This window comes from Oculina patagonica, chromosome 4 (genome assembly GCF_052425735.1).
Source record: "Oculina patagonica isolate OP01 chromosome 4, crgOcupat, whole genome shotgun sequence".
NCBI lineage: Eukaryota > Metazoa > Cnidaria > Anthozoa > Scleractinia > Oculinidae > Oculina > Oculina patagonica.
In genome coordinates, this window is record NC_135761.1 from 53719798 (window position 1) to 53742434 (window position 22637).

At 39.2% G+C, this 22637-nt stretch overlaps 1 protein-coding gene, 1 non-coding gene and 1 pseudogene across 3 annotated transcripts in view; 2 read left to right on the plus strand and 1 right to left on the minus strand.

The window, feature by feature from the left end:
- The window catches only part of LOC144650686 (uncharacterized), a 192779-nt gene that overhangs the window by 81926 nt on the left and 88216 nt on the right, over positions 1-22637 (plus strand). The gene's annotated exons all lie outside the window — the stretch shown is intronic.
- On the minus strand, positions 360-20737 carry LOC144648581 (uncharacterized; annotated as a pseudogene). Its single transcript, XR_013569712.1, has 13 exons — positions 20668-20737; positions 20389-20466; positions 17712-18351; positions 16510-16624; positions 15790-15969; positions 14909-15117; positions 11996-12129; positions 10346-10450; positions 8240-8624; positions 3037-3226; positions 2397-2573; positions 1919-2008; positions 360-632 (listed from the first exon to the last, which is right to left on the minus strand). The product of XR_013569712.1 is annotated as an uncharacterized LOC144648581 (transcript).
- On the plus strand, positions 9953-10026 carry Trnag-acc (transfer RNA glycine (anticodon ACC)). The gene has a single exon. It is a non-coding gene; the product is annotated as a tRNA-Gly (tRNA).

Here is a 22637-nt window from a genome sequence, read left to right on the forward strand (position 1 = left end):
CCTGAGTTTTGATTGGTTTACAGGCCATGGTATATGAGCTCATATACCATGGAACGGAACTATGGTAAGTGTACGCGTCAGCTAGAACAGTCAAGGAGCTCAAATATTGCAGTTCTATGGCCTTATTCCATTTGTGCTTGTTAGCTATCTACCATCCAATATCCAACGTGCGTTCATGGAATAATTGTTTAATGTCGATCAACCTTGCGTACTAAAACTTATACAGCTCGTTTTAATATAATCTAATCTCTATGGAACATTAATACTGTCTGTTGACTAGCCTTGCACAGACACTCAAAATTAACCTAACTTTAAAAACGCTATAACTTTTTTGTCGACACGAGTTCATTTCCTTGTGCCTACTGAAGTTCTCTGCATGGCCCTAAGCTGGATGGTGACCCCTCATGATGCCTGTTATAGCAGCAGCCTCTAGGCCTTGTGTATCTTCCGCGGCAGCAGTCCTCGAATCTTGGATTGTACAATGAGCTTCCACAGCATCTGTTGGAGCTGTTAAAAGGTCCGCTCTGTTTTGTAAAAACTCGTCCACCACAACAGTGTTGAGTGAAAGGGTTGTAACCGACACGTCCACAGCAGAATTTGGCGTTGGAAAATACCTTGCTTCCACAACAGACCTAACCAATAAAAGGTAATTAATTAAAATGAAACTGTCTAACTGGTTCACCTAGAGCGATTTTCACTTGAGTGTCGAAAGTAATTCGCTTTTGCTTTGGTTTTGCATTACTACGCTTAGTGATTGGTTTAAAAAACTCGCGCCACTTTCTCAACCAATCAGAAGTAAAACCAAAACCATTCGTTTTCCCGCGCTTCGCACCAGCTACATGTATTTGCTTCGAGTTTTGATTGATTCGCTGGATTGTTTGTGTCCCTTGTAATTGGCCAGAGAAATAACTTTGGTTTTGGTTTTACGATACTCAGTCGAAAATCGCTCAATGTCCAGGATTGAACGCAAGTATTGTTTAATGAGCACTTCATGTTTGACTTTGTCTTTTCACATTTCCATATTTCTTCATATTTGACAGATTTTTGTGTGTTTTGGTGAACTTTTATAAATGACGACACTTTGTGATGCCTGTCATATGGAACGTGCATCCCATTAGCGTTCAACCCTGGACATATTTCTGCGTTTTAAAATCTAAAGATTGACAGTCACGCGAGTCAGGGAACGGTCTTGAAGGGAACCATCAACACTAATCTCGTACCCAGATCTTCTCAACCCTCGGAGAGAACATCTGGTAAAGTCGGATTTTGCTCGCGTCAAATGTGTCAGAAATGTGACACACGACGCGACCACTGTAAATAGCTAATGAACTTCTTTCCCATACAAGGAAAGACAAGTAACACAATCTTGAACTAGAGTTGAGGAAGAAAAAAAGCCGCCGGTCGTGTTATTGCTGATAAATTAAAACACTCAAACCAGCCTTCAACGGTGGGGAAAAGCGCGCGCTGTGTTTGACGCGTACAAGTTAGCAGTACGCGTCAAGTACGCGTCAGATTTGCCATCTTTTTACCCACGAATATCGTCATTTTAAAACATTTTGTTCTAACAAGCTTGAACTACAAATTGTATGTATAGCTTATTCGCATTAGTAACGTTCAAAACACGACCGTTTGTAGAAAAGCCTTTAAAACCAAATATTTTCCTACTAGTTTACGCACGGTGCGCGCGTGCGAAACCATCCATGGCGAAACATAGTTTGCATCATCCGCGCGCAAATGCTGAAGCTGTTCATCAACCAATCAGATTGGCGAATTGAACGCACTTTTCCAGATGTGTACTACCGTGGTAAGTAGACATCTGGGTACGAGATTACCATCAACACATAAAACGCCCGTGCCAAACTACTACACCACTCCGGAACCCTCTGCACTGACGCAAACAGAAATTCAAAGTATTCACCTGAGTTGCTGGGTCATAACCCTGTGTGCCACAGCAGCGCGCATTCTGTATCCCGGATGGTTTACTTGAGATCTATCCTGAGCAGCACATCTGTAAAGCAGTGAAATGGATGAGTATGGTAAAATTTAAAAGAAACGTTTAAGATAAAACTTGTTGTGTAGTAATACAAGTTGAAGCAGTTGGCCAGTATTTTTATGCAGTATAGTTTTTATGCTGAACAAAGTAAAGAGGGTTCCAACTTCCAAATCTGTAGCTAAAATCTCAGTTAGTGACCATCAAAAGATAATACGTGCTTGTGGGCAGTTTTCATGTGTTACTGTTTATTACGCAGGACATGCACAAGGTGGGTCACACTACCTTTTTGAAAGTCCGTGAAGGCATTTATGAAACCTTTGTGTGCGAGGATTCAAATAAAAAGTATTGGAAAGGCGTTTCAGTTATTAAATAAAACTGTGAGTTCATATTTTCTCAAATTTACCTGCGTAGCCGGGTTATAACTCTGTCTTCCACAGCATTGTGCATTCCGTACACCGATTGGCTTATTTGTGACTTGTCCATAGCAGCATATCTGATAAGTGGTGAAGATCACCGTTTTACCGCAACAGCCCGTCTGCAACTGGCTTACCTTGTCGTGAAGACCATTCCCACAGCATATCTGAAAAGTAAAGAGTGCGGAGAAGAGGTGGTGAAATTAAGTAAGTTGTTTCTTTTTCCAACAGATAGAAGTTTTTAATGAAAAGGCAGCTGTTTGGAAGCGCAAAGCCGGGTTTATAGGACCAATGTTTATGTGATAACTTTTATCGGCTCGTGTAGGTGAGAAAAATTGGTCAATTTTTATGTGACAAATATATTTGCTGACAAGTTGGCGTGTCAGCCTTTACGTGACAAATAAACGTTTTCACATACAAAAATTGCTCGTGTGGACGACTTGTCACATAAAATGTGGCAAATATTGAGTCTGCATATGTGGTCTCCAAACTCCCACTGAGCAATTTGCGCGTGTATCTCTGTGCGTATCTCTGCTGTCCAAGGTCATTACTGGCGCACTAAAATTTGTACAGCCGACGAACCAGCCTTCAGTCGCTTTTAGTTACGTCTTGCACACAATCTATTAGTACCTTTTGATTTCTGTCATAGACAGTATTGCCACAACACGCAGGAGATGATATTCCTGAAGCTGATAACACTTTTCCACCGCAGCAAGCCTGTGTGTTAGGGTTATATGACACGTGACCACAGCACTGAGCAGGCTTCGGTGAAATGGTTCCAGAACAGCACACTTGTGTGGAAGGGTTGTAGCTTTTTCGTCTGTAAAAATTGGAATGTCATAGTTATTAACTAAAGTGATTTTTAAAATAAGTGTTATAGAATCTTAACAGCTGCAAGGAATACAGTAGAACCTAGACTTCCCAAACCCTCGACTTTTTGCGTAAAACTCGACCAAAAGTTATTTTACTTTCCGCGTTCGAACACTGCAACTTTGCCCCTAAAGCTCCGGCTAAACGATCAAACATTTTCGTCCAACATCATGTTGGCTGGAGCATGTTTGACCGTTTAGCCGCCTCTCTTAACATTGCATTTAAATGGTTTCCCATGTTTGATCTAGATCAAACATTTTTATTCAACATTTGGCTTTACAAGCAAACGTTCGATCATTTAGCCACCTCAGCAAATAAACAAAGCCAAAGCTGGAAAAAGCAACCAATCAGAAACCGAATATATGTGACGTTTCAGTGGTTATACGGACAATGCGTTATGTGGGCTCACTTTGAAAGATGTTTGATCAAACACTGTTTGCTCGTTTAGCCACCCCATGTTGTATGCGACAAACATTATGTTGGACAAAAGTGCTTGATCGTTTAACCGAGGCTTAATTGAGCCTTGTTTGAAAAATCACCTTCCACTAGGACCTCTCGAAGAATTCACTAGAACTCAGTATCTCGTTCATTCTGAAACTTTCAGCCGCTTGTAACAACAACAAAGTTAAAAAAACAGTTTGGATGCAGGGGACCACGCAACGAAGAAAAAACTGCTTGGCTTCTCTGCTGCCGGATCTCTTGTTCAAGAAATGCTCGTACCAGACGTCACTCTAAGTGCTTATAAAACCAAATTGATTGCAAGGCTGGTACAACGGCAGGAGGGCAAGATTTATTGGCCAATATTTCAACTAGCAGAGCTAGTCTTCTTCAGGGCCAGTACTATAATATATAGTACTGGCCCTGAAGAAGACTAGCTCTGCTAGTTGAAATATTGGCCAATAAATCTTGCCCTCCTGCCGTTGTACCAGCCTTGCAATCAATTTGGTTTTAACAACAAAGTTGTTCAAACAGATGAATAAAGTACCCGGTATTTATTCGATTCAACGCCTCCCTCGAATAAACTCCGCCCTCGAAACGCTGCATTTTAGTGCAGAAATATTAAACGTGGCCCTCGAATAAACGCCGCATCATGATGCAGCGTTTATTCGAATAATAGGCTCAAAAAGCAAATGCAGTTAAAATCAAGTTTAAGGAAGCCTAAAAAAACATTTTAATAGTCCATTTTACAGTTGCCTGCAGTGTGACCTGGCCTTTGAATGGTAGTGAGGCTGGAGGTGACCTAGCATTGATACAAACCTGTCTGCTTTATTATGTAAATGCAAACTAGTTTGCATCAAAACAACATGATTAACACAACAAAAACAGTGAGGTCTGTATCAAAACAAGGTCACCTCCAGCCTCACTTCCATTCAAAGGCCAGGTCACTGAGCAGACAACTGTAAAATGGACAATTGTAACAATCAATCAATCAAATTTATTTATACACGTGACACTTGGGAGTACAATAAGTTCTTGTTAGAATGTGTACGTGTGTAAAAATAAACATTTAGTATAAATAGAAATAAAAAAAGTATATTTAGAATACTCTAAAACGTTAAAAATTATCATCGATATTTACAATTAATATTTACAAGTAAAAAAATAAAATATATAATAATTTAAATGTCACAAATTACAGGTTAAAAAGGTACTAAGCCATATAGGCCTTAAGAGATCGCTTAAAAGATTTAATGTCCTTTGATTCTCTTATTGTCGGAGGCAACGCATTCCACAGTTTGCAGGTTATAAATGCAAAGGATCTGTGCAACCATTCCATATTGAAGGAAGGGAGTTCCAGTCTTGTTCTCAGCCCACGTAAATTATACGGAACATTCTCTCCTGTCACGGAACATTAACAATGTTTTATGATATAGAAAATGGCTTTTTAGACAAGCACTAAAACATTTTTCTGTTTTAAAATTCAAATATACTCAGTTAAGTTATAGTTGGCAAAAAATAAATTTATTTTCAACAAACGCCGCCCACGTAAACGCCGCATGTTTCAGCGGTTATACGGACAAAGCGTTATGTGGGCTCACTTTGAAAGATGTTTGATCAAACACTGTTTGCTCGTTTAGCCACCCCATGTTGTATGCGACAAACATTTATATGTTGGACAAAAGTGCTTGATCATTTAACCAAGGCTTAATTGAGCCTTGTTTGAAAAATCACCTTCCACTAGGACCTCTCGAAGAATTCACTAGAACTCAGTATCTCGTTCATTCTGAAACTTTCAGTCGCTTGTAACAACAACAAAGTTGTAAATAATAAAGATGGTAAATTTTTAGCTCGGTAATAAATAATGAAGATGAAGTAGTCAACATGACTCGAGCATGGGACAAAGAAAAAAATTCTGAGTCCCCGACGGGAATCGAACCCACGGCCTCCCAGATACCGGTTGGGCGCTGTAACCAACTGAGCTACGAGAGACTCGTAGCTCAGAGCTACGAGAGACTCGAGACTCGTGTAGGGGCCCTCTACGAGAGGGCCCCTACTATTTAACATTTTTCTTAATGACTTTTTCTACTTCATCGAGGAGGCAGAACTATCGAATTACGCCGACGATAACCAGATCTACTACTCTGATGTTGACCCAGCTAAGGTCGAATACGTCCTTAACAAAGAACTTGCCGTAGCCTGTAAGTGGTTCAGAGATAACAAGATGACTCTCAACCCTGAGAAGTGCAAGGCGCTTGTTCTCTCTAGCAACAATCGTGCTCACATATCTTTATATGCAGACGGAGAAATTATTCCTCGTGTGTATGAGGTTGAGCTGTTAGGAGTCGTTATAGACGACGCGTTAAACTTTAGCACGCACGTTTCTAAAATTATTAAGAAAGCAGGAAAACAACTTGACGTTATTTGTAGATTACGAAATGTTTTGTCTTCCTCTTCCAAGCTATGCCTGTATAATTCCTTTGTGATGTCTTATTTTACTTATTGCTCTTCGATATGGCATAATTGTCTAAAATCAGACAGCGATAAACTAGAGAAACTTCACGAAAGAGCCCTACGTTACATCTATAAGGGCAGGTCTTCTAGCTCCGCTTCTCTGTGCAGCCGCATAGGCTACACATTAAGTGAACGTCGCATTCAAGATACACTTATTATAATATTCAAATGCCTTAACAACTTAGCACCTGTGTATCTTAAGGACCTCTTCTGTGTCAGGGACAATATCAAGAACTTGAGAGGCATTAATAAGATTGTCTTACCTAAGGTCAATACGACCAAGTATGGACTGAAGTCTGTAAGATACTGGGCGGCGAACGCCTGGAATCAACTGCCAGACCGAGTAAGAACAATTGCTACACTACAGGCCTTTCGTAATGCCGTGCGCAGCTAGATAGTCCCTTTTTAATTTTAATTTAATTTAATACTTATTTATTAATGAATTTTTCGTTCTGTATATATTTTTACATTTGTAATTTATTTTCTCGGCATATTAGCATATGTTTTGCTAGGGGCCTAGCCAGCCCCCGTCAGCTCCGAGGGTAAATAAATTTTATTGATTGATTGATTGATTGTGAGCTGGGCCATTTTTACTAGGTTGAGTTGTTCAAACAGATGAATAAAGTACCCGGTATTTTTTCGATTCAACGCCTCCCTCGAATAAACTCCGCCCTCGAAACGCTGCATTTTAGTGCAGAAATATTAAACGCGGCCCTCGAATAAACGCCGCATCATGATGCAGCGTTTATTCGAATAATAGGCTCAAAAAGCAATTGTAACAATCAATCAATCAAATTTATTTATACACGTGACACTTAGGAGTACAATAAGTTCTCGTTAGAATGTGTACGTGTGTAAAAATAAACATTTAGTATAAATAGAAATAAAAAAAGTATATTTAGAATACTCTAAAACGTTAAAAGTTTTATTATCATCGATATTAACAATTAATATTTACAAGTAAAAAAATAAAATATATAATAATTTAAATGTCACAAATTACAGGTTAAAAAGGTACTAAGCCATATGGGCCTTAAGAGTTTTAATATTTTTGTACGGTTCGTTTTCATGTAATTTAGAAAAACGTAAATTTGGCGACCTTCCTACATTTTGACGCAAATGGTGAGTTTATAATATTTTCTTAAACTTTTTCATCGTTGCAAGTAGCCGAATGTGATTTGGAGCTGTTAAAACGGATGCATTGAACTTCCTTTGCCTTCGGTTATGGTCCTTTGGGCGAAATGTGGATTCCAAGCCTCGAAGTTTGACCGAGGTTAATATTTTGATGATCAAATTGTATCGAGATTTCGGTTCCGACGATTTCTCGGAAACTTAGAGAGTCATAATAAGATGTTATAATGAGCTAATTGCAGTAGTTTAAACGAAATCTTAGCGCTCAGTTTTCTGTAAATAGCAGTTTTATCCAAATAGGTGTGTTCAATACAGTTAAGATCGCGCAAAACTCACGATCATTACATCGACATATTGACGTGCGTATTATTCTTCGATAAATTTCGAGTAAAATGCGAAAGTTTCAGGGAAATCAAGTCAGAAATCGCGAAGTTATTGGAAATTTTTGACAGGCATACAGCACGTCATTTATTTCGATCGAGTCACCTTAAACTATTTTGATAGAAAAGGTACCCCTTTTGTATACCTTTTATTGCAAAAGGCACCCCTTTCATATACCTACGCTACATCACATTTACCAAAGACGGAAAGTTTTCTTGTCATTTTTATGTAGCGCTTAATAAATTAAGACGATACAGCCAAAAGTTGCGTCTGCTCGAAATATTTAATGTAACGGCCTTTTAAAATATCATTATCGCAGATTTCCATACCCTTTCATATACCTAAATTTGTGAAATCCCTACCCTTTTATATACCTGGAGCCTTAAAAAGGTACCCCTTTCGGGCGGAGTCTCCCCGTATAGGCCATTATAGGGAGTACCCCCCCCCCCCCGGGAAATCGTATTGTTTTCTTTAAAAGTTCTTTAAGTGTTGTACTCACCCGCAACATCCACTTGGCTGGCCGGCAGGAGGTTTTGAAACGATTTGTCCATAACAACAACTCTGTTTGCTGCTATCGTATGGTATGCTACCACAGCAGGCATTAAGAGAACCCGTCTTGGTCTTCACGGTTCCTCCACAACACAACTGTGATTTGGGGTCGTACGTCAGCGAGCCGCAACAGTACTTGCCAGGCTGTTTAACGAGAAGCCGACCGCGGCAGCAGAGCTGGTAGTTTGGATTGTACGATCGGCTACCACAGCAATGAGCTGGATGAGAGAGCTTCTTCTGCTGCTGTTGGTTCCTGTCACGAAGCAGATACCGGTCATCACATGGTCTGAACCCAGACGGGCCTGAAAGCGAGCCCTGACAGTGCGTTTCCACAGCTGTGAAAAGGAGGAAATAATGAATATATAAAATTCATACATTTTAACTGTAGAAGACGCAAACCACACTTGTGAAGACGCGAACTGACGCTTAGAACTCGAAATCTTACGAAACTTTTTACTTGCCCTTATGAAGACACTAACCGACGCTTTGAACTCGAAATCTTGCTCAACATTTTTTCACAATTTTAAAAACTTATGCAGCTACGATAACAAAGCCATGAAAAGCTTCTGTAGGCATTCATATCAGAACAAATAACAGACTCGAGAGAGAACAGAAGCACCTCACATCAGCTATGAGGATAAATAAAAATAAATTGTATCTACTATTGTCGCTTTTTTTGCTTTTGTTTTTGCTCGAGTATGATTGGCTCTCCGCGTACGATCTACTGTTCGATGATAATAGTCATTGGCCGTTTTTTTACTAGAGACGAGTAACCTGTCTGGACGAGCTTCGGCAAAAAATTGTTGCTCGTCTGGTTATGCGTCTGTAGTATAAAAAGGGCACAAGACGCGTTACCCGTCTAGGCGCACTTCTTTTCGAAATGCGTCTTGAAAGACGGATATCGAAAGCAAGCTCGTCAATGGCGTAACGCGTCTTGTGCCCGTCTTTATACTACAGACGCATAACCAGACGAGCAAAACAAATTTTGCCGAAGCTCGTATAGACGGGTAACTTGTCTCTAGTACAAAAACGGCCATTAAAATGACCAAGATCACGCGCGATATAGCAAATATATTTTTTCTAAATTGTAGGTTTTTTACATAGTGTCTACGATAAACTAAGCATCTCTAGCTCGCTTTCTGTAAGTGGTTACAGAAAGTCGTAAACTGAATTAAGCCGGTTTTTAACGGTATATTTATGGGGGAAATTATTCCAGTAGCAATTATTTTTTTTTTGAATTGGAGACCGAATCTAGTTGTTTTGTGAAGCGCGAAATTTTAGTACCTGGTCAAAGTCTGGGGAATTACAAAACTACGGGAATGATCAAGTTATGCGTGGATCTCTGAATGGGTTTATTTATAAGTGATAGCTAACAATTGGTCAAACTTTGACTTTCAGCTGAGAAATAAATGGCAATAAAAAAAGAAATTGATAGGTTTGTGTTTCAGTGTCAGTTTTGATGGCACTTAGGAATCGAACGTGGAAGAAGAAGAAGAAGTACTTTATTATCATGTAAAATCGCTATCGGATGCTAACTTCAACACCTAACTACACCTAAATAAACAAATTCATAGTTATAGTTCTATAATATCAAGTGCCAAACAAACTAGATTTGTACGCCAGTTGCACCCACGTGGAACACAGGATACAGTTTTACTTAACCGACCGGTTAGCTCAGTTGGTAGAGCGCCGGACTACCGTGCGGGAGGTCTCGGGTTCGAGTCCCAGACCGGACCAACACTCAGGGTCTTAAAATAACTGAGGAGAATATGCTGCCTTTGCAATAACAACTGCAAATGGTTAGATATTCTAGTCTTCTCGGATAAGGACGATAAACCGTAGGCCCCGTCTCTTGCATCTTCAGTGTTATGGTCAGCAGGGGACGTAAAAGAACCCACACACTTATCGTAAAGAGTATGGCACGAAGTTCCCGGTGTTGTGGTCTGGTCTTTGCCCATTGTGCCGTTGTACTGTTAAAATGCTCGAAGATATTAGCTATGTTAAAAGCTACTCTACAATCCGAGGGTAAACAAAGTATTCACTTCACTTCACTTACCAAACGCGAGAAGAACGACGGCGGCAAGTAAACAAGCAAACTGTGCCATCGTGATTGACATCTGTTGTTTTCGTCTTTTCGTCGTCAAGAAAAAGATAAAGAAATCTACAAAAAACGGATAAAAAGAAAAATATAAAAGCCACAAAATAAAGCACAGAGTTCTAAGAACTTAACACTGTATTTACATGTAATAAACTCTATAATAATAGCAATAATCGAAATAATAATAATAATAACTTTATTTTACGGGGGTAACACATTACAGTTAAACTGATGAGCCTCATCATTTATGTCATTTCCATGTAATCTTTGCAATCGAATAGTCACTTTATGAATACTAACGTACCGTATTTTCTCGATTAAACGCCGGGCCCCGAATAAACGCCGGGTCTCCGAGCCAGACTTGTAAGTAAGCCTTCCAGGCATTTATTTGAGGTGTAACATGCTTTAGGTATGATGGCAAATAACGTTCATGTCACAAATAATGATTTAAAACCCTTGTTTAATAAACATTTTGCTCCAATAAACTGCACCATTCAAATAAACGCCGGATCCACGGAGCCAAGTTTGAAATAAACGCCGGGGGCGTTTAATTGAGAAAATACGGTAAATTATAATACGACACATGCGCGCTGATAAAATTTCAAAGGTTTCTGGAAAAGTTTGAAAACGTGAGCCTTGCATTTACAGGATGGCTTATTACATCATTTCCGGCCATTCTCATATTCTCTAATCACTGTATTCACTCAGTCAATTATATTCTTGGTTTTCACGTGACGTCATCAAAATTCTAAAACTCAGAATCGCAAGACCCCCAAGTTTTAATTTTTCACTGGTTATAAGACGTCCTTAACATATATCTCGTTGAAGGATTTTAGCTCGATAGCATTCGCCGTCTTCAAGATAGAGCATATTAACCCTGTTCCACCTTTGTAAGCCAGTGTGTCTCTACTTAAGTACATTGCGATATTTAAAGTTTGAATTGCAAAAGCACAAAATCGACCGCAGAAAAAGCTACCGTCATTTAATAATTGAGTTTCGGCTAGTTGGAAAACTCAACGAGAAGATGAAAAACGTGACTAGTGCAGTGGCTAAGATTGACAAAGACTACGAACAACGACTTGAAAAATTTATTCCAAGTCTGTCAACTGATGGGATATTTACGACGTACAATAGCTTTGTGATTTTTTGATGAGCGCGAGCTTACGCGTGAAGATTTCAGGTCAATTGCGCAGATTATACATAGCATCACTAGTGACGAGATAAGATTCAGGTAAAGAACGCACGCTCTAACGATGAGCACGTTAAATTACTATAGTCTGTTTAAAGAGGATGAAGTATGGTAAATAAACGATAGAAGCCAATCCAACACTCTACGGCCTATCTCATGCGTTCGTAAGCGGGGAGAAATTCAGATCATCAGTAAGTTTTTATCTAGATCTGTTCATCAAATCTTTCGCAACAAACTACATACGCTGTGGCTATAATGTTTAAACTGTACACACGTTCCTGTTAAACTGTACACGCGTTCCTGTTAAACTGTACACACGTGCGTTACTGTCTGCGCTAGAATTTGTATGTGACACTCAAATAAAGGTTCTTGCTTACTATGGAAGACTAAGTGGGACTAAGTGCTCTAAGAAGACTCACCCTTGTTCAGCTGAGGCGATGTAGACGAAAGTCCTTTACGACTGACTTGTTTGAAAAACTTCCACGTGTATTTAACTCGTCCTTGCAAATCAACGCCGGAAATCATATCAAGGTCATCATTCGCGGTAAGATTACTATAATCGCCGTATCACGGTCATACTCAAATATGCAGCTACAGCTTTACGCAAAAGTTGCCAAGGTTAAGAATTTGTTAGTGGGCGTGAAATGAGTTTGCTTAAAGGAACAATGTCACGATATTTTAAGTCATTTTTCTGAACACTTCCCAATTGAAGGAAACCTCAAAATAATAGTCTTCTAACATAGAAAATCAACAAAGGAGTAATAAAAACACGAAAAAAACCAAGGATGGCTTCGAACGACGAAGATTAAGACGGATTTCAAACAACAAACTTGAAATTTCAAGATGTGTTGCCCGTGACGTAGCTCTTAAGCATAAGTTTACAGATAACACACTGCGGAAATCACTCCCCTCTATTGCAACATTCTTTCCGGTTGTGTTCGTGTCAGCATGCTGGTGAAACATTCAGGCATTCGAAACATTTTCTTCCTGTCGCGTTTCCAGAATAAAGGTTGCAAACTAACACATCATAACAAATCTTTTTTGTTTTGTTTTGCATTTTAAAATTCATGATCATAATTCTTAAGTTAGCTTTCTGGAAAGGCCGCAGTTTTCTTAATCTCCTTAAATAAAATTAATCGATTTTTTTAATAGTTTATTTGCGCAGCCCGTTTAGCAAGAAAGGGTTCAACTTCTCTTTAAATAAAAAGGAAAAAAAAAAGAAATATCTTTTGAAAGAACTACCAAGAATGTATTTAATGGTTTCCACGATCACGCCATTTTAGGAGGGTCTCCACTTTTAGGATCCCTTACTAAACGTGGAATTTTTTTAACGCTGTAGTTCGCAGGTCGATCCTAGATACTTTCGGATTTGGACAGTGATATAATTATTATAACTGGCCAACAAAAACGATACGTACTACGTAATATACGTGATACGTAATATTTTGTTAGTGAAAAATACGTTTTGATACAAAAAGGTTGCGTAATTTTAAGATCATCAGGACAAAGATTGTCACAAGCGTTATGGTTTTGAATTAGTGAATTTGGTCACTAGCGTCTTAATTGTTGTGACTTCATAGAGATGGCATGGATAAAGACTTCCGGCAGAGCACGTGTCTTTCACTGGAAAAAAAAACTCCACTTCCTAACAAGGTTAGTAACGGAAAGCACGCAGTCAACGTAGAAACTTCACGAATTTCCATCAGAACAGTTAGGATTATTTCCGCAAATTTGTGTGTTTTGAAAGAAAAAGAATAAATAGCGTTAGATGTTTCTCCAGAACGCCGTATATAATAATATCATTTTTCACAACAAAAAACTGACGCAAAATCAGAACTCAAAACATTTGAGATTTTATAGTTGAAGTCTTTAAAAAAAATTAATAGATTTGTCCACATATGCTCCGAAAATGTTAATAGCGCTTGAAAGGTACAACGCTTATACTATGTTCTCTTCACCTAAATCCAGTTGTTTTTTCTGTTGGTTACCCTTTCAAACCAACAAAAACAGACCAGCAAAAAAACGTCATCCCACTAAAATATTGACATGCACGCGCACGATGTGATATCCAGCCTAGAGATAACCTCGAATAAACTTTTCGTGGTACATCATCAAATCTGCTCAATCAGGTCTCATCCGGTTTAGTTTGGCATCAGTTTCGGCGCCGGGGGAAGTATGAGTAAATAGGAAGACCAGAATGCTGAGAAAACTGTCACAGAAGGTCCCTTTATTTGGGCTTCAGGAATGCTGACGAATAAGTTCCGGCACCGAAGATCAGAAGTAATATCTGTTGAAAATGAAAATTTTCGATCTTGTCTTTGAGCAACCTCTTAACTGCATTAGACCGTTGCTTCCCAGGAACAAAACAAGACCGCAATGTTATAGTGATTGGACCTAAAGTTTAGCAGTTTCAAGGTGCCTCAGTCATACTTTCCAATTTTTGCGGTTTCCAGAGGGCAGATTACTGTTCCTGTTTTACTCAATTATCCTTCTGTTTAAAAAATATTCATTAGCTTTAATAATTATGTTTCTGTTCATACATGTTATTTGTTTGATAATGATATGGCAGCATTTCATCACTACCGCGAGATCATCAGATATTCAAGCTTTTTTATCCTTCTGGGAGGTACTTTCTATATTTGACTGTACGGGAGGCTCTGCCCAAAAGAGGGACCATCAGTCCCAGGCATGCGGTATAAAACAGAGAAGGGATATCACGTACTCGAGTATAGAAAAGAAAAGGGTGGGAAAAGGGTGTTCACTTCATTAATGTGTTTTTCAAAGGGCCTTTTAAAATTATTCGAACGGACACACGGAACGGTTGGTTCTTCTAAGTATTTTATGGGTTTAGAAATAAAAAGGTTTAGAAAAGAAATGCATTATCCCTCCTGGGTTTCGTGGAAGGGGTACCATTTTATGTCGAAGTAATATAAAAATGGTACAGAAGGTAAGGTAAGTGTTTGGGCCACGGGACGGAGCCTTCCAGTATAAAATATTTCCACCCGGTTGCTGGACTGAGTTTGTCACCAGAGTTCAAGATGGGAGAACAAAACTTATGAACCTTATGGATGGTTAACTCTACACAAGCCGGTGGTCTACTGATGTTGAAAAAAAATCCAACTTTAATGCTGTAACTAAAGACTTTACATTATCTTACAAAATAATGTGTCTATTTGGCAATCAAGCGGCAACATGACAACTTCACACTCCATGATAAGTTTACCGCATTTAACAGCTACTTAGTTCTTATTAAAAAAAAATTTAACAAGAGTGTAACTGTATCTACGTAATTATTGTTGAATGTTTCAGAGCCTCAGAGACATTTCATTGATTACTCAGGTCCTTTCAGTTCTCTGTCATCCGGGGCCTGGATCACGGCGTAGCAGCCAGGCGGAGTCCTGGCTCCTTTAACGTAACCATGAATACAACAGCCTTTACGGCGCACACGGCGGTCGCGGCAGCATTCATGTGTTGCGGGGTTGAAACCAGTATATCCACAGCATGAATAGGATTTGAAATACAGTCTTTGGCCGCAGCAAAGCTAAGGAGTGGAGTAAAACGATACTTATTAAATACTGGCGAACAAGTAGAACGGTTTGATGATAGCTGTGGTAAAAGAACAACACTAACTCTCAAATCCTCATCGGAATACGATCAGGCTTGCACGTAGAGAAAAGGTGGAAATCTGTTAATTTGTCTGTGCAGAGAAAGATAGCTGGGGAATTAGCCAAAGTATTAATCAAGGCCAGTGCGCGGTCAAGTTGGCTGAAAATGCCGGCAAGCGGTAATGTACAGTGGATCGATGTCATTTGATGCTGGCGGTACTTATTGTACTGGGGTTCGTAGATACTTCGTGTAATTTTTTAAAACTTTTAGTTACTGCTCAAAAACAAACCTGCACCTGAGACAAAGCCAATGTCCTTATGTCCGGTACATACCATAAAGGTAAATTCTCTAAAAAATGTCCTGCACAACTTTAAGTCTTTGATACAATTATGGAAAGATTTTTATAAGACCGAAAATTTAAAAATCAAGTCAAGTGGCATTGGCGTGAAACAAAGATGAAACCGTATTTTCGGATATGGAACTCGTGGAAATTGGAACAGTACATGTACATTGGTTTCATGGAACAAAAAAGCTAGTTTGGTGTGTCAATTTTTTGTACCATGAGACACGCACAAAAAACAGTCGCAATTTAACTGATCACCGTTACCTGTTTGTTAGGATCATATGACACTTTACCACAGCAGCGAGGGTACCGAATCCCGGGGGATCTGTAAGTCACCTGACGTGCGCAACACATTTGAACCGATGTCAAATATGGAGTCGAGCCACAACAGCCAATCGCAATATTGGAGCAAGGCTTGGAATACAGATTTGAACCACAGCACACCTTTGGAGAAAAACAGGCATCCTTTGAATACGGCTTCATGTGCAAGCAAATCTTCAGAAAGTCTTGAAACATTTAGCTGGTCTAAGCTACCTAATCAAGCCCTGCAGGTCACGAAAACATGTAAACGTATAATATAGGCAACAAACTTTCTGAATTCCGATTGGTTAATATCCGCAAGTTAAGGGTAATTAGTGCATACTGAATTAAATAGTGAAATACAAAAGTTGATATGTTGGCTTGGACTTTCAAAGCAGATTTCTATTTCACAAAGATGTGGGACTTTCGTTTGCCTGTTTCCAGGCAGATTGCAAATTGATCGGTTTTTATGAAAACCAGATAAGTGTAATCTGTGGTTAGTCAAGTGCACCCAAAACTTGAGCCCTTTCGCCCTGTTTCGCTAAATGCCAAATTTTCATTTCGCCAAATGTTTTAAAAGATCTCAAATTGCATTCTTGTTAATGTGAGTTTCTGTACTTTTCACCAAACGTTACGCAAATTTTTTTCCTTGCTTAGAGACATTAAAACGATAAGTATGTCTACCTTTGTTTTTGGATCGTATCCAACAGACCCACAGCATCTGGTGGCAGATGGTACCTTGTGAATTACTTTTCTGTTGCAGCACAGTTGAGTTACCGGATTATAAAGTGCGCTTGGTCTGGAGACGTGAAGAAAAAAATGCCATGGTCAGAAAACAAAAACTAGTATCACAAATAATTTCTTTAGACATGATTTCGTTATATAAAGAGGGCCTTCCTGGTGGAGGGGGGGGGGGGGGAGTTTCAAGTTCCCTTGTTCCCAATAAAATTTTCCTTGCGTTCCCATGTTCCCTAAAAGTATTTCTTCGACTTTGCTGTCCCTGTTGCCGTGTTCCCAGTTTTACTTTTTTTGTTCCCATGGCCCAAAAAGTTAATGGCCATGTTCCCTTGTCCCTTGAAACCCTTGGGGGAGCCTCTACAAAATAGAAGAAGAAGGTGCAAGGGGAAATTGAAATATTATTGTGGCAACCTGTTTAGCTCATCGACAGAAATACAGAAGGCAAACAAACGCCTATAATTGAAAACGTACTGCAAAGAACGAATTGAGTGTTTAGTCCTGCTTTTCACGTTTCGCAAAAGGCTTTACATTTGTACTGCAGTTTTTCGACCACCAGCAGACACAAATGAGGCGTATTACCTCATTTTTTGCGCACCACCCTACCCGCACTCACCTTATTGGCTATTTGTTATTTTATCAGGGTAAAATACAATACAATAAAGCAGAGCATCGGTATACCGTGTAAAAATCTAGGGGGATGATAGTATAACGCTGCAAAGGGGGGCCTGATGTTCTGGAAAACATTAAGCAAAGTTAATGCATGGAAGTCTGATTTGTCGAACTCTCAATTTTTCCAAGCTAATGTCGTTTCCCTTGAATTTGCTTTGCTCAATCAGGTTAAACACTGCAATTTTACCCACCGATTTCTCGAAAACTCTATCTAGCGAAGTAATATATATATATTTTTTGTGATTCTTTAGAAGTTCGAGAAATCAGGATTCCTACTTTAGTTAAATTCTGAGCCAAAGTGGTGACTCAAAACAACATGACCTACCGATGAACCAGATGTGAATGGAATCATACTAAAGGGTGCTATGGCAACGTAACAGTTCAAAATCATTCATTATAATTAATATTTTGTTTTGTTTTTTTTTTACGGAAGGCTCTAGCGAATCGTGAGCCACCTTCAATGACGACGCTATACTCACCCACAACATCGAGGTCTTGAAGCATAAGGTCCAAACGTCAGTATGTTAGCTATCCTTCCATAGCAACAGATCTGCCTTCTGGTGTCATAAACAATCCTTCCACAGCAAGCCTGGGAACTGGACGTTTTTCTAGACACCTGGCCAGCGCAGCAAAGCTGAATCTTGGGATCGTACAGTTTGGTACCACAGCAGTATTGCCCAGGTTTCTTTGGATGTAGGGTATTGCTGCAGCAGGTGTATCTGAGAGGATCGTACGGGATACCACCACAGCATCGTGTGAAAGAAGACGACGGTTTGGTGATCACTTCTCGGTTGCAACAGAGCTGTTTCCTAGTGTCATACAGTTTTGTTCCACAGCAATAACGGGTAGGTATCTTTGTATATAAGACGTTGCCGCAGCAGATCTTTTGATAGGGGCTGTATACCACGCTTCCACAGCATCTCGTGAAAGACGGCGATGGTTTGGTGATCACTCGTCTGTCGCAACAGACTTGTGTCTTGAGATTGTAGCTCACGCGTCCACAAAGCGATCCGGGCGGGCCGAGTTTCCCGGGTAATTCCGGCTGTCCGGCTGGTCCGTCCGGTCCAACCGGACCCGGCGGGATGGAGGATGGAGGCTCTTGGCAATGAATTGCCACCCCTTTAACCGTTGAATCGAACAAAGTTTTTGTAAGTTATTTTACCTGAATTTAAAGGGGCTTTGTCAGGGATTTTAACAAATTTTTGAACAGCCAAAATTTGTGTCGTGGGAATGGTCCTTTATCATTAACTACTACTATATTAGAGAATTTACAGTCAAACCGGATGTTCTTTTGATGGGAACTCTGCAATGTTGCGGCGCGATGTTCCAATATTGATTGACAGTTTGCTCGTCGCAACTTGCAACTTTCAATTCAAATTTGCTCGAGCAAGTTGCCAAGTTCCGGTTTTCATTTTGCCGTATAAAACGAGGTTGTACCACCTTTGTTTCAAAGAAACAGAAAATAATTGCCCTTTATTCGACTGTTCATCAACAGAATGCGAGAATTAAGCGACACAAAAAATCGATATTTATAGCGGTGGTTTAATTTCTCTCCTCCACAAATTAAGGTTATATCTTCCTTTAGATGTTCAAAGATAATGTTTTTCATGGGTTTAGTTGCCTACCTTCAATTTCATAACAGTCTAGACCAAAAATCCGCAAATTCCACGTGACGTAGGCAACTTAACCATCACCCTCAATGTTGTTGTTGATGTTATTGTTTTCCGGAGGAAAACATACGTTAATTTTTTATTATACCCTACCCGTGAATGAAACCTATTTTCCGAATTTTCATTCAAGACTATTTTCAGTCGACCCAACGTTCACACTGCAAATTTGCCGCGATTACGATTTTTCCCTGGATACCGTTATCTTGTTTATTTGCCCGATACTTGGCAATGAAGTATTAAAAAGAAACGATGTAAGCCTTTTGTAACCTTAATATTCCTGAGTTGAAAGTTTTTGAATGATCTGTTCAAAATCTTACAGTTGCTAGAACATTTTTATAATTTTGTTCATTTAGCTAATAATTTTTTTTTTAAAAATATATGTTTACACTTTCGCATATTCTTATTTTTATTGGGTATTTTTGGGCCACAATTAATGTAAACTATTGTCTTCCCTTAATTGTCTCCACCCATTTAAGATAATAATAAGAATGTATTCTATAATAACAATAATCTGTATCCTTGCGAATTACAACTGTTGGATTTAGGCCGCCAAATACGAAAAACCACTAAATAGCCATCTTTTAGACCAAACAAATTGTACAATATGTGGAAACGAGTTCCTCGTCTAACGCAGCGGCAAGAGACCCAAGGAAAGGGAAGGGTGGATAACCTATCGAAATAATAAGAACTTAAGCCAAAACGGGGACGACACAATGACTAACGGACGTAGATTGATAAAAAATTTCCGGCCAAACGCTTGGATTGTCCATAAATATCCCATGTGAACACGCACGCCTCAATTTCGTGACGTCAGAATACTTATTTCAGATGATGACTTGTTTGTTTCCATGTTTATACTCAATCGTCAGAAATTGCATCTCATCAAGCAGACAGGTTTTCGGTTACTCAATTATCAGAAATTGCACACATCAAGCAGGCTGCAGGTTTTTGGTTTCACAATCGTCCAAAATTGCATCTTATCAAGCAGACTGGATTTTAGGTGCATATCAACCTTTGTCAATGAGCACAAATTTCGAAAATTTATATATCAGAAAAAATAAATTGTAATCTTTGTTTGACAACTATTTTATCTCCCAACAAAAAATCCCTCAAAAAGCCATTTTTCAGCATAGTGAATACCACAATAAAGGAGCAATTGAGAGATTGGGCACTAACTGACTTATGACGTCGACTATAACTTTGCTGCGAAAACAACAACAACCTAAATCGTTTTACGACATTTTAGTGAAGAAAGACCATAAACGTTGAAAACTCTTCTCCAAAAATGCAGAAAACTCTCCCATAATCAAAGCAAATGAATGAACCGTCGATATTGAAGGACAACAATAAAAGAATAAAAAATGACGTTTCTTTTAGCTGATAAGGACTTAACGAAAGATATATAACATTAACGGGATCACGATATATCCACCCTTGTTATGGTTGCAAATACACAGTAATAATAGATTTTTTTCACGCAACGTACCTAATAAAAGCAGAATCGCAGCAACTTGAATCTTCTCTGACTGAGCCATGTTCACTGGGCCTCGTACCAGGTGCGGGGCTAAAAAAAGATACAAAAGGGGTCTTATAAACTAGTGCTGAATACAAGACAATCGTGACAAACATAATATGTAAGAAGCCATTCTGTGAACTGTTTTTTGCTTTACGAGGTTCACTGCTTGACGTGGTTAGCTAATACTGAACAACAATCATACAGAATTTTGAAAACAAATCGCACTGTTTTGTCTCCCAAAAAACTTACTTGTCAATAACCAAAACACAGACAAGAAAGTTCGTTCTCGTCCCAAATAATGCATAGGGGGAGAAGAGTCACCGCCAAGTGAGTTACGTTCCAAACAGAAAGGGACAAAAATTTGGATTTTGAACCCTCTCGGTTTTTCGTTTCTCTTAAATTTTACACCCCCCCCCCCCCCCCCTCCCCATTTCTCGAACCTCCCGATTTCTTGAAGCAATTTTCGTTTCCCCTGGAGGCTCAAGAAATCGGGATTCTACTGTAACACTGCAATAAATAAGGCAAATGAGCGACATTTTAGGTTAGGACAACAAAGTGAAGTCAACATACCTGATGTGCAAGCTGTCGAAAATCTGATCAACTGAAGCACGGGGCTTTTTTAAATACCTGCGACTAGGCGATATGCCAACATTCTTATCACGTTTTTAACTACCCGTGCATGCTCAAAACTTATGAGCTTGACCCTTAATTTCAAGTTCAAAGCATAAGATTTCTTATCTTATGCTCGAGAACAATCCTGACCATTCAATGTATATTTATGTTTAATCCTATTTGTAATACGCTCAACTTGTTTTCCGGCTTACGCCGTTTTCATGTATTAACCCTGATGGTCACTAAACCTTTTAAATAGGTTCACCTTTCCAATTTTATTTTCGACGATTTTTTTAATTTGACTGTCACGTGCAAAGCAGACGCTTGAAACAAAGCATTTGTAAAAAAATTATACATCAATAGTTTCCGTCCGTTTAATATTTTAAGGTTGCATGTCCATCTTTGTCACATTCGATCAGTGCATATTCTAGCAGGGATTAAAACCTTCTAGCTGATTTAATTTAATGTCATCAGCAACTAGTTTCACCTCAAAAAACCAATACAAAGTCAGCCATTTAGGTCATTAAAAATAACGAAACCGATCACAAAAAGGCAAACTTATCTTATTCGCAACTTGTATTATAAGAAATGCGTAGAGATCTGTATTGGGAGTACAGTAGAAATGGGGATTCTACTGTATAAATTATGTTTAAATTAAACATGGCAACCATAGGCGTACGAGGCGGGGGGGCGAGGGGGGCTGCAGCCCCCCCCCCCCCCCCCAGTGCCGAAAATTTTCGGGCAAAATGCTTAGAATTCGGGCAACAAGCCTAGCAAAAAATAGAAAATAAGCCGACAAATCTCAAAATTACGTTCAAAACGAATTACATTAACAGGAAAAGTATTGGAAATATACCGAGCTTTGTGGTTCAAAAGTCCAAATTTCTCATTCATCTGCTTTCGTTTCCTCTCGCAAATTGCTATCATCATGTTCGATTTTCCTCGAAAATTCTGTGTGACCCCTCAGTTTGATTCAGTTGCAATCAGCTTTTCCAAAGCTTGAGCGTTTGCGCGCGGTGGACCCAGTGTAAGACCTTGGAACAAAGCTGTTACAATTGTGATGAAGCTGCAGACGCTTTTCTCAAATGTTAAGTTCTTAGGGATAGCTCAAAATTTTCGATCCATTTATCCCTGAAAATGTTTCGCACGCTTTTGTGTAACTTTCAAGGTGGGGGAAAACAATGGCTGCGGTCACATCTACGACGTAACTAAAGTTTAACTATAGTTAGTGTGTATTGTTTTGGATCAGCGAGGCGTAAATTTTCTAACTATAGTTAGGGCGAACAGAGAAGCGGTCACATTACCGAAATAGCTAACTATAGTTAACGCCGTCTTAACTATAGTTAGCAGTCTAGATGTGACCGCAGCCAATGTAAATTGGCTCCCCCAAAATACTTTAATTTTTATAAATAAATTTTTCCCTGAACTAGAGTGAATAAATAAATATTTCCGAAGAAAAAGGATTCAGTGCATTGACACCTTCGGGCAATGCCACGAAATTAATTAAAGTACTATCGTTTCCTTTTAGCAAACGGGCCAGGTTTTTTTCAAAACTATTTCAATGCACGTTTTGTTTTGCATATTATATATGCCTCTTTATTTGGCTT